The 12,606-nt window shown below is 57.1% G+C and overlaps 1 protein-coding gene across 2 annotated transcripts in view; it reads right to left on the reverse strand.

The window, feature by feature from the left end:
* The window catches only part of STX1A (syntaxin 1A), an 89,862-nt gene that overhangs the window by 58,680 nt on the left and 18,576 nt on the right, over positions 1-12,606 (reverse strand). The gene's annotated exons all lie outside the window — the stretch shown is intronic.

Raw genomic sequence — 12,606 nt, forward strand, 5'->3', positions numbered from 1 at the left:
AGGGACGGCATCCAGGGGGTCCTGGACAGGCTGGAGGGTCTGTGCAAACCTCATGAAGTTCAGCTGGGACAAATGCAAGGTCCTGCAACTGGGTCAGGGCAATCCCCAGTACCTGCACAGACTGGGGGTGAGGAAGGGGAGGTGGGGAGGGAGGGGAGAGAGTATGGAGGAAGGGTAGGAGGGAGGGAGGGATGAAAAGCAGCCCTGAGGAGAAGGACTGGGGGCGATACCAATGAGTGACAAGTGGGACATCACCCAGCACTGTGCACTTGCAGCCCAGAAAGCCAAGCACCTCCTGGGCTGCATCACCAGCAGCTCAAGGGAGGGGATGCTCCCCCTCTGCTCCGCTCTCCTCACAGCCCCCCGCAGCGCTGCTCCAGCTCCGGGGTCCCCAGCACAAGGCAGCGGCTTTGAAGTGAATGACGGTGGGGTTAGGCTGGACAGAGGGAAGGAATGTTGCACCGCGGGGGTGGTGACACGGGCACAGGCTGCCCAGAGCGGCTGTGGGTGCCCCATCCCTGGCAGGGCTCAGGGCCAGGTGGGACGGGGCTTTGGGCAACCTGCTCTGGTGGGAGATGTTCCTGCCCATGGCAGGCGGGGTTGGACTGTATGGTCTCTGAAGGTCCCTTCCAACCCAAACCACTCTGAGTCCATGTTTTTATGAACTTTCACACCCAGAAGTACAGGGGCTGCTGATGTTGGTGGTGGAGGGGCTGCAGCGGTGGCCTCTGTGAGACAACAGCAGGAGCTGCCACCTTGGTGGGCACAGCCAGTGCCAGCTGGCTCCAACACAGACCTGCAGCCACCCAAAGCTGAACCCATTGGTGACAGTGATGGTGCCTCCATGACAAAGTATTTAAGAAAGGGTGAAAACCACTATGCAACAGCAGCTGTGACAGAAGAGTGAGAAAATATGAGGGAAACAACAGCAGGCACCGAGGTCAGTGAAGAAGGAGGGGAAGAGGTCCTCCAGGTGCGCGAGCAGAGATTCCCTTGCAGGCCCTGGAGAACACCAGTGATGCAGGTTGTTGCCCTGCAGCTCACGGAGGATCCCATGCTGGAGCAGGTGGATGTGCCCTGAAGAAATCTGTGGCTCTGTGGAGCGTTTGCGCTGCAGGAGATTTTCTTCCGTCTGCAGACCGAAGCTATAACTATGGCCCTGACACCCAAAGCCACCACCCACCCACATGGTCCCAAGCACCCTGCCATCCCCAGACTTGGAAAGCCACTACAGTCCGTGCCCTTCACTCCAAATTCCCTGAGCAGGCAGCCTCAGCCTCACCAGGACCTGAGATAAGCCTGGAGAGAGTCCACCTCCCCGCCGGGGCAGAAGCCCAGGGACACACTGTCCCAGGCTTTGGAACACACATGAAGCCAGGCTCACAAGCCTTCCTCCCAATCCTGCATCCCCTGCGCAAACAGCTAAAGCTGGGTTGAGGAGAGGCGGACACAAGCAAGGGTGTGGGCAACCCAGGGAGATGGCAACAGAGCCTGGCAAGGGGAAACAAAATTAAACCCCAAGTCCTGATCAAGCTTTTGGGTAGCTCCTGGTCACAAACAATGTCCAGCTCAGGAACCAGGAGGTCCAAGTTGTATCCAGTCATGTCCCAGAGATGCCCAGGCTGTGTGCCTGGCACAGTGGTGGCAGGGCTGGTGATGCGGATGTCCACGCATCCCCTGCCTGACAGACACCCCTGCAGGCATCCACACAAGCGGGAGCAGGGCTGAAGAGCAGCAGCTCCCAAAGGCATGAGGAACAGCCTGGACCTACCTGCGGGCGCTCCTGCCAGGACCTCCAATGCCCTCGTTAGACATCAGGCCACCTCCGCTAACGGAGATGACGAGCCCTCGCTGGGCAGGCAGCCAGCTCTAGGCAGGCAGCAGGGCTCTGCCTGCACCAGCAGCTGCCAGAGCAGCCACCACTCCAAACCGGCAGCTCCCAGGCACTTGCCAGGGGCCAGACCCCCACCACCCAGCCCTCTGCGGGGCTCCACACTAGCGGTAAATGGGCAGCAATACCCCCCGTGGCGACTTACCATCGTCCTGGGTTGCAGGGAAATGGTTATTTCCAGCTACTCCCGTGCAGCCCACAGGGACCGGGACACGTAGCAGGCGACGTGGCAGCAGCCCCCGGGATCAAACCCGCGGGTGCGGTGGGAGTGCGGCAGGCAGAGACCCGAGCGAGGGGCGGCTGGCGCGACATGTCGGGAGAGCAGGAGCTACACGCTGAAGGTGGGCGGCATCGTGAGGCAGTAAAATAGAGGGATTTTTGAGGGAGTTTAAGGAGATACTTTCTGTGTGAGTATTTTCTTCTAAAACAAGCCCTGAAAAGATTTGGAACGACATTCAAACACTTGATTACTGCAGCAATTCAATCAAATATACAGCAGCACTGTCTTAACTGCCTTTTAAAAAAGGAACAGGATTATATTTCCAACCTTCCCCCAAGAATAATTTTTCTTTGCCTTACTGTGTTGTAATATTAGGCCACACTTCTGTACACTATTTTTGAGCACCGAGTAAAATATTGGCATGGGTCTCCAAGCCAAGAGTGGAGACTGTCTCTATTTTCAGTATTCTCCTTTATTTCCCATTTTTCAAGCGTGGTAGTTTCTGCCCCTGGGTGCAGATGCACAGCCCCACTGCTGTGCAACAGGCCAGCACAACTGGACTGCAGTATCCTACCATGCTGTCCTAAGTGCCTTTATTTTGTCATTACTCAGAAATAAAAAGCCCATAGGTATCTCATGGCCACTTGCAGCAGCACTGCCACTGTCACATGAAATCTGAACAGCTCCAGGCTCGTTCCTTGAGGAGCGAAGCAAGCTCACCGCTGGGTCTGCCACCGGCTGAGGCACAGCAGCTCCTCTCGCCAGTTCCTGCCACTTCCCAGCCTGGCCCACTCAGACACCGGTCACTCCTGAACAGGTTTTATGAGGACCTCTGCTCTCCGTTGCTAATTGTCAGGGATGGAGCCGGCACCCGTTCCTGGCAGCCAGCCACCCACCCTGATCTCAAACACACACACCCCCGCTGGGCTGGGCTAGCCAGGTGCTCGCTGACACTGTCGGGGCTTTGCTCCCTGCAGTGTCTCAGCTGGTCCCATCACTGCTCAGCCTGCTCTGGCAGCAGGCTGCCCAGCCCCCCACTGGGGACCCTGGCTGTCACCCCTTCAGTCGCTCTTCCAGGTTCTCCTCAGCATCTTTATCAGCTGATGCACACTGTTCTCAAACTGTGGGCACCCAAACTGGCGGCAGCACTTGCATCCCTTTGCTCCAGAGGACAACACAGCAGAGCCAGGGATGCCCCGTTTCTGACCACCACAGCCTGGACACGGCACAACCCAAGGGGCAAGGGAAGCCGCTTGAGGCAAACACCAGCCTTGTCTAGCGTAAAGTCTCCCAGCTTGCAGCCACAGCCTCCGCTCCCCAGCACATGGCTGCCTGCCTGGCCAGCCCTGCCAAACGGCGCCAGGGGAGACTGTCCCACCTCCTCCTCCGGACCTGGCTCACACGAGCTCCTAGCTCTGCTCCTCTTTCTCTGCACTCTAAAAGCTCTCAGGGTCCTTCAGAGCTCAGATTTCCTGCTCTGTGTGCCTGCTTCCTCCCACAGCTTTAATCGACTCCTGCACCCCCTCCTTCCACCTGAAATACAACCATGCACACCAGCCCGCCACACATGGGTGAAGGTTACCCAAAGACACATGCACAACTGCTGTTTTCCCAGTTGCTTGAAACACGATGGGTTTTTATCAGTAATTCCTCCTCCAGCTGTTTTCAGCAGTTTCCAATTTACCATCCCTGACTTCTTCATCCATCAATAAATCAGTTATAGCTTTGTAAAGCCAGTCCTTGAACCCTGCTGCAGTAGGAGCCCCTCGCTGCAGCAGTGCCCACGGCATGATACCAAGGTGATGCTGCGGACCCAGGAGATCACAGCGTCTCTGGCCACCCTCCTGCCTGTGCCCCTGCCCTTCCCTGCTGGCCAGGTCCAGGCTGTGCCCCTGATCCCAGCTTGCCTAGAGAGCACAAAGCCGTCCCTGCGATGCGGCGTGCAGCAGTACCAAAGCAGTCCTGGGAAAGCAGTAACAGGATTTACGGCTTGTTCATCTCAGCCCTCCTAAACTCATTTCTGCAAATAACAGATTATCCCTCGGTGTTAACACCGAGACAACAGAGATTTAGCAAGAGAAAGCCGAGATCTAGCTGCAAAGCTTACACTGCTGTGTTTGGATGAGGTCTGCAAGAGAGCATCCCACTCCACCCTGGGGTCTCTGCCCCTCTCCTGCCAGTGCAGGCAGCACCCTCAGCACCCTGTGGTGCACCAACCCCAAGGCGAGGGCACACTGCTGTGCACTGAGCCACACTGCTGGGTGACGTGGCCACTCGTACAGCAGGGACATGGCTCTGAAGAGCATCAGTGCTTCAAAAGCCAGAGTGCACACAGGCATGTGGGACAGGGCTCACCTGCTTGCCATGCAGACGCCAGGCTGCAACCAACGCCCTGATCTTGCTGTTCCCTTTTCCCAGTGCTTCCCAAATCAGCCTCACGTTTCTGCTCTTTCACCCTTTGGCCTTCAAGCCCCCCTTCCCTGCCTGCCCCACCAACGCCAAGCTTGAGAGCTAAAAGCGTTAGAAATCACAGTAATTCTCATGCCACGTGGAGCACAGAAGGGGATGGGGAGGGGATGCTGCCTGCTGTAAACAGGCAAGAGAAACTCAACTGCAGGCTGGAGTCAAAAGCAAGCATCACCCAGGAGTGGTGCCACAGCAGTGCGTGTCCCCCTGCCACCCAGCACCGCACCCACTGGGGCCAGTGCCACAGACCAGCTCGCTGCCCACTGGAGCAGGGCTCCCGGCTCCTCTTCTCCCCCCATCACCCAAGGCCCAGCCAGCACCAACTGCTACAAATCCAGCAGGGAGAGGTGAGGAGAGCTCAAGGACACCCATGTGTCCTGGGCAGCCACCCAGCCTGCTGAGCCCGCTGCTGGCTGGAAGAGCCCCGGCCTGGCCAGCCTGCTGGGCAATAAGGGCTAAACTCTTCCAGCCAGTACTACAAGGGGCACAGCAGCCATATTCCCTCTCATTTTTGCTCCTTTCCCTTCTTCCTCCCTCTTTCCAACCTCTCCAGGCCAAACAACTCAGGCAGCCTCATGGTGACACCAGCGCCAGCAGCGCGGCACAGCCTGGCTCACCCACCCACCCGCACCCCAGCCACGGCTCAAGCGCCAGCCCGGGCCGGTGAGTGCGAGGGCAGAGACGCAGGGTGGGCAGCAGGGCCAGATTCGCATGCAGACAGGAGGAGCCAGTGGAGAAGGACATGAGTGTGTGACACGCAGCAGGGCTCAGGACAGTGACAGCCCCGTGTCCCGTCATCCCCAGGGCTGCTCGCTCCTGCCAGTTGCTCTCTCCCAAACCACCCAGGACACAGCAAGAACAGGGGCTGCAGTACCATCCTGGGGCTACGCTGCTGCAAGACATGCAAAGCCAAGGAGCCACCGGAGCCCTCCCACGCTACAACAGAGACAGCAGTACCTCCAGCAGTAAGCATTGTTTCCCACCGTGAAACGGGCTCCGCGATGCAACGGGGTGCACAACCCAAAGGAGATAAAAGTTTTCCAGCAAAAGTTGCATCTTGTGGCAGCAATAGCACATCTTCCAGGAGCACCGCTAGCCAATCTAAATTGAGCCCAATATAATTACAGAGCAGCTGATTTTTTATTCTTTTTTTTCTACATTGCCGTGAATCACACTACAGTTAATTGATATTTACTCTGCATTCACTTGGCGTTGCAGATCACCCAGTGTTGCTCAGGATGACAGAGCAGACAACAGGTGCCAGCAATCATGAAGCTGGGGTGTGCAGGGGGACTGCACAGCTGCTGCATGGTAAAAGGGAATCTCACCTGGACTAATACATAACTCATCAAGGGGACATGAAATAAAAAGCCACACAGGCACAAGGGAGAGGGGGCAGAGATGTCCCAGGCACCCCTGCTCTGGCACTGGGACGATGCACAGAAAGTCCCTATCTCCCATTCCTGAGGGCAGCATCCAAGGTCTGGCAGCAAGTGGCACCGTGCTGGGCACAAGGCTGTGGGAGCCTCACACAGGTCCGTGCTGAGAGGCAGCAGTGGCCAGGGAAGGTGAGGACCAGTGTGAGCACCCCTACACTCACAGCATGAGCATCCCTGCACCCATGCTCATCCCTGCTCCACCTGCACCCCGCAGCACCCACCGAATCAGTGCCAGGAGGTGCTGGGCTGGCTTAGCGCAGAAGGCAGGCATTCTGCCAACCTGTATCCCAGCTCTGCTAGGGATTCCCTGGAGACACCAGGGAGAGCTGAACTGTTCATTCCCTGGACAACCATCTCCACAACCCAACATACAGCTGAGCCTCTTGCTAACACACATAGGTGCCACCATGACCTGCCAACCCTCACGCTGTCCATCTCCTTCAAACACTCATCGCCTGCAGGTGCCCAGACCCAGCACCCACCACCAGGACATGGGAAGCTCTGGCCCATCCCACACAGACAGACCCCAACTTCCAAAGAGATAGCAACACGACAAGGTAAGAAAAGGGCAACACAGCCTGAAAATCTCAAGAAATGCTGAACAGCAGCCAGGGCCCCCCAAACATCCTGGAGACCTCACACCTCAGGGTACTCCAACCCTTCAAAACCAGGGCTGAGGCAGGTGACAGGGACAGCAGGGATTGTGCAAAGCCCTTGCAAAACAACTGAGCTGCTGCATGGACCCAACAGGACAAAGCCAGAAGGGCAAACAGCTATTTCAGCTAAATATATTTGTTCTTGGGATGACGTCGGTATGTAAATCGATCATAAATAGACTCAGGCTGGAAATGAGAAGATGGTTCCTGACCACTGGAGGTTAAGTCCTAGAGTGGCCCTTCAACAAGAATTACAAGGAGAAGAAACAAAACTTATTCAAGATGGAACTGGAGAAATCTGTGAAATGGTGACAAAAAGCATCTCTGTGTGACACTGAGACAGGATGCAGCCACCCGAGGCAGCCCCTGAGCACAGGATGGCATTGCCGCAATGACCACTAGCACCATTAGCACAGCTCTGCTTGGAACGCCCAAGCCACGCAAGGTGTTAGAGACACTCTGCAGGAGCTCCTGGACCTCCCTGGTGGGCAGAGGAAGCTCCGCTCCTGCACCAAGCACCCCTCCAGTTTCTCCATCTCATGCCAGGCAGGGCCAGCAGAGCTGTGGGACCATCTGCTGCCGTAGCTGCACTGGGCACGGGCTGCAAAGAGCCTGAGAACACCTTCCCCATAGGGACCTGCACAGAGGAGGAAGAGGAGCAGAATGCGGGATGCTGAGAGCCAGGGCAGCAGACGGCACCTCCTCCCTGCCGTCCCCACGGGTGCCCATGCCCTCCCATGTGTGCCACTGCCAGCACAACCAAGCACACCTTTGTCAGGACACGGCTTCTTGTTTCAGCGTCACCTCGTTTCCCTCAGAGCCGTGGCAGGAGGAGGCAGGCGCGCAGCAGGACCACTGCTCCTGGTGCTGGAGGCAGCAGGGGCAGTTACAGGGGAGGAAGATGGGGCTCCCCCCTCCCCCTCCTCAAACAAGCAAAGCCCAGCAAAGTGCGTGTTCCCTGGGTCCTGCAGCAAGCAGGGAGCTCTGCTGCCACACCGTGCCCCTACAACCCTGCGGAGGTTGAAGAACCACCACTGCTGGTGGGGACCCTACCACCCACCAGCTGCACTGGCATCCTCCCTGTCCTGAGCCCTGCTCTGGGAGGTGCAGTAAGCAACCTTCCTGCATCACTCATCATTTTATGTCTCTCAAATCCATTCCACACTGCCATCAAACCAGGCCAAGCCAAGTGCAATGTCCTGCACCGGGGTCAAGGCAATCCCCAGTACCTGCACAGACTGGGAAGGGGGGGGGGGGGGGGGTGTGGGTGGGCAGGGGTCGGTGGAGGAAGGGAGCTAGGGAGGGGGGGAGGGATAGAGGGCAGCCCTGAGGAGAAGGACTGGGGGCGACACCAATGAGTGACAAGTGGGACATCAGCCAGCACTGTGCACTTGCAGCCCAGAAAGCCAAGCACCTCCTGGGCTGCATCACCAGCAGCTCAAGGGAGGGGATGCTCCCCCTCTGCTCCGCTCTCCTCACAGCCCCCCGCAGCGCTGCTCCAGCTCTGGGGTCCCCAGCACAAGGCAGACGTGGCCCTGGTACAGCGGGTCCACAGGAGGCCACCAAATTGGCCCCAGGGCTGGAACACCTCTGCCCTGGAGAAAAGCTGGGAGAGTCGGGGTTGTGCAGCCTGGAGAAGAGGCGGCTCCGGGCACATCTTCCTGCGACCGCTCAGCGCTTCAAGGGGGCACACAGGAAAGATGGGGAGAGGCTTTGACCAGGGCCTGCAGTGACAGGACAAGGGGCAGCGGCTTTGAACTGGAAGAGAGTAGGTTTAGGTTGGACAGAGGGAAGGAATGTTGCACCACGCGGGTGGTGACACGGGCACAGGCTGCCCAGAGCAGCTGTGGGTGCCCCATCCCTGGCAGGGCTCAGGGCCAGGTGGGACAGGGCTTTGGACAACCTGCTCTGGTGGGAGATGTTCCTGCCCATGGCAGGGGGGGGTGGACTGGATGATCTCTGAAGGTCCCTTCCAACCCACACCACTCTGTGGGTCTATTTCTACTTCAGGCTGGGGAGCTGGAGCCAGCTTTGCCATGCTCCTGCACTGCACAGAGGACAAACCCCCTGCCTGCACCAAAAACCTCCCCTGGCCAGACGTGAGCGGGACATGACTGTGGCAGGGGCAGCATCAGTGAGGCTGCAGATCAGGGGTGAGAGCAGCACAGTGAATGGGGTAACACACTGCTTTGTTTTCTGTGTGCAGGACATGCCAGGGCACCCTTTGCCAGGTCCCTTGCTGCGCTGGGCCCACTCTTCCTTCATCCCAGCCCCTGCTCCTCTCACTTCCATCCTCAAGGTCTGTTGAAGTCTCGGTTGGCTCCGAGTTCCCATCCCAGGGAAGCTGGGAGAAGCAGCACCATGGGTGAAGGAGCGCAAAGAGGCCTGAGAACACAGTCAGACTTTTCCTTGAAACTTGTTTGTCCTCTCACACCGCTCCTCCTGAAGGAGCATCAAACAAGCCCGAGCCTGAAGCCTCCCACATAACGTGACTGCAACTCCTGGTCTTCAGGTCTCTTCTCTGCCCTGGTGGGACCACGCACCAGGGGTAACTTACCCCTAGAAAACCAGTGCCCAAGGAGGGCAGCTCCAGCAGGAACAGCTGCAGCCTCCCTCCCTCCCAGCAGTGCCTGAGCAGCATCTCCTCTGAACGAAGTGGGCTTCCAGCCATGACAGCTACCAAAGGGACCTGGTGAGCAGCCAGGTTATGCTTACACGAGAGCACAGAGCCTGCTCAGAGGTGTCCAGCCAGAGCCCAGGCACCAAGGCAACTCCAAATTGCCTTTTTGGCACGAGCCACTGTTGCTTCAATGCATTAGACAGAGGTGAGCAGCTATGATTTGTCTCCTTGACCACCTGGCACGTCTCTCTGCCAGGAGATGGTCTGCTAGGAATTACAGAGGCCACTCTGCAGATAACGCAAATCTCTTCCAACAGAGAGCCTGAGCAGTGTCACCCAGGACCTGTGCCCTGGTGTCCACAGCCACCACCTCGAGTCTGCACAGCTTAAATTATGAAACTGGAGGTCAAGTGTACACAGAGCTGAACCTCCCCTTCTGGCCTGGTGCAGAGCCGTAATGGACCTGCTTCCAGGTTTGAAATACCTGCTGGGTCTGCCAAAGCCTGTGGAGATGGACCGAGCTGACAGGCTGAAAGACACGACTACAGATTTGAAGATTTATGTTCCCAGAGGCAATTCCTTCAGCAAACAGCATCCATTACATAACGCAGTGACGAGGAGACGAGGAGCATGGCCATGGGGAGGGATGCGATGCACAGAGAAGACCAATGGCAGAGAAGTCCTTCCCAACCGCTCCAGGGAAAAAAACAAAAAACAAAAAACCAACAAAAAAACCACAACCAAAAAACCAACATCATTTCATTCCTCTCTAGCTGGCAACTTGCCACTCAAAGCCACCTCCTCTGGGAAGCGGCCCAGACCAAGGACCAAGGACAAACAGCCTGCTTCAAGCGCCAGAAGCGACAACAGATGCGACAGCTCACCGGGAAGGATTTTAGGAACAGGTTATCAGGAGCTGTGACTCAGATCAGGAGCAGCAGCAACGACAGCCCTGACCCAAGCAGCAATGCAGCCCCTTGGCTGCTCCAAGCCCACCCAAGCCTCAGCTTGATGCTGCCCAACTTGCAGCATGGAGCCACTCAGTGGGGAGACTCTCCCCGTCCCCCCAAAGCCGGGCGGGAGCCCACCAGAGCTGCAAGGTGCAGGCAGGGGGCTGCCACCACGCCAGCAAGATGGCAAAGCCAGCCAGCTGCCCACCCACCAGGTGCCAAAATAAGCCCAGGCAGTAGCGGCAACTTGGAGTCGAGAACAGTTTGTGCAGCCAGAAGAGGGATCAGCAGGAAGGGAGGGGAGAGGAGGAATAAGCCCTTCTGTATGACATGGACCAAGCCCAGCACCTCCACCGGGCAGGTGGGTAAATCCAGCTCATACACAAAGCACAGACTGGGGAGCAGCGGTGGGTGTGTGGATGGATGGACGGACGGATGGATGGATGGACGGATGGATGGACGGATGGAGAGCAGCCCTGAGGAGAAAGACTGGGGGCGATACCAATGAGTGACAAGTGGGACATCAGCCAGCAATGCGTACTTGCAGCCCAGAAAGCCAAGCACCTCCTGGGCTGCATCACCAGCAGCTCAAGGGAGGGGATGCTCCCCCTCTGCTCCGCTCTCCTCACAGCCCCCCGCAGCGCTGCTCCAGCTCTGGGGTCCCCAGCACAAGGCAGCGGCTTTGAACTGGAAGAGAGTAGGTTTAGGCTGGACGGAGGGAAGGAATGTTGCACCACGCGGGTGGTGACACGGGCACAGGCTGCCCAGAGCGGCTGTGGGTGCCCCATCCCTGGCAGGGCTCAGGGCCAGGTGGGACGGGGCTGGGAGCAGCCTGGGCTGGTGGGGGGGGCCCTGCCCACAGCAGGGGGGTTGGACCGGGTGGTCTCTCAAGGTCCTTCCAACCCACACCACTCTGTGAGCCTATCTACCGTTGAGCATCTGATCAGACCCACCGCACCTCCTGGACACGCCACAATATTACAAAACACTAATTCCTAAAGAAGATGTGGGCCCTGCTCTCACTGCCCAATCAATTTTTGGCATTATAAACTGGATCTTCTGCAATACTAAAGCAAAGTAACACTGTAAAAGAAAACCAAAAGCACTCCCAACATCCTGGATGCTTCTGGAAGGCACATCAACGTCACCATATTTTGTTCATTGCACATCTAAGACTTTTAAATAGATTATTATGCTTTTAGGCCACAAGTGCCCTTTGCAGCCTGAGCTCTGGCTGAGCCCTGAGCGGACACTGTCCCGACACACGCTGTATGAGCCCAGCAGCCAGCAGGAAGGCAATGACCGCTCTTCCCTGAAAACACCCAAACAGAAACACTGCAAAATCTCACAGTGCAAGCACTGACCAAAAGAGCCTGGAGGATGATTGAACAACAGTCTGAGACATGTGAATTCCCTTGAGAAAATCCCTCAATTCCAGGCTTGGCCAAATAAATTTTAGCTGAGGAGCAGCTGCCAGGAGAGGGGAGCATGAGACAATTTAATAAGGGCCACGTTCTTCCAAGCAATTAGCAATACCTATTGATTTGACACAGGGCTGGGCACAAGAAAATGTGTGTACATACAGCCTCCTGGGACCTCTAGAAACTATTCACAGTTGGATACAAGCAGATGTGAAATTGCACTGGGCAAATGATGAGAAGTGGATAGGAGGAGGGGAGATGGCAAGACAGAGACCTGGTCTTAGCCTTCCAACCCCCTACGCACACCTTCGCATCAGGGCTACTGCAGCTGGGAGGGCACAAGCAGCGTTCAGCAATCGCTCACTGGCCCACGAAAGCAACGCCTTTGCTGACGACAATGGCTACCAACAGCTTGGAGCCATCTCGTGTGGTCGGTCCTGATGCAGCCACAGACCCCTGGTCCATCCCCACTGGTAAGCATCTCCACCCGGCTGTGCTCAGCCCTGCTCTCCCCTGCACAGCTCGGGTCCCACCTGCTCCCCAACGAGGAGTTTGCAGACAGCAAAGCTGGAAAACCTCTGCCCTCGGGAAGCCCAGCTGACCCCACCAGCCCCAGGTGCTCTGCCAGTGCCAGCTCCTCTGGCTCCCCTGGGAGATGCACTGCTCCACCTGGGGACAGGGGAACTCATCACCCACAGCTCTAACCTTGTTGGATCCCACAGACTCTCAAATGTTGCCACCTCCTGGGTGCTGCAATCCTTAACTTCTGATCCTGGCAACAAACCTTTTCTTAGAAACACAAGACGGGGAAAGAAACAGCGATTGATCACTAAGGTCTGAAAGCTACAGACTCTTTGGCCAGCCACCACAAAATGTCCTTCAGGACAGAGAGGGCAGGATCACAAGTGCACTCTGAGGGCTCAGAGAAGAGCTGCACCATTTC

The sequence above is a fragment of the Falco biarmicus genome, chromosome 1, assembly GCF_023638135.1.
Source record: "Falco biarmicus isolate bFalBia1 chromosome 1, bFalBia1.pri, whole genome shotgun sequence".
Taxonomy (NCBI): domain Eukaryota; kingdom Metazoa; phylum Chordata; class Aves; order Falconiformes; family Falconidae; genus Falco; species Falco biarmicus.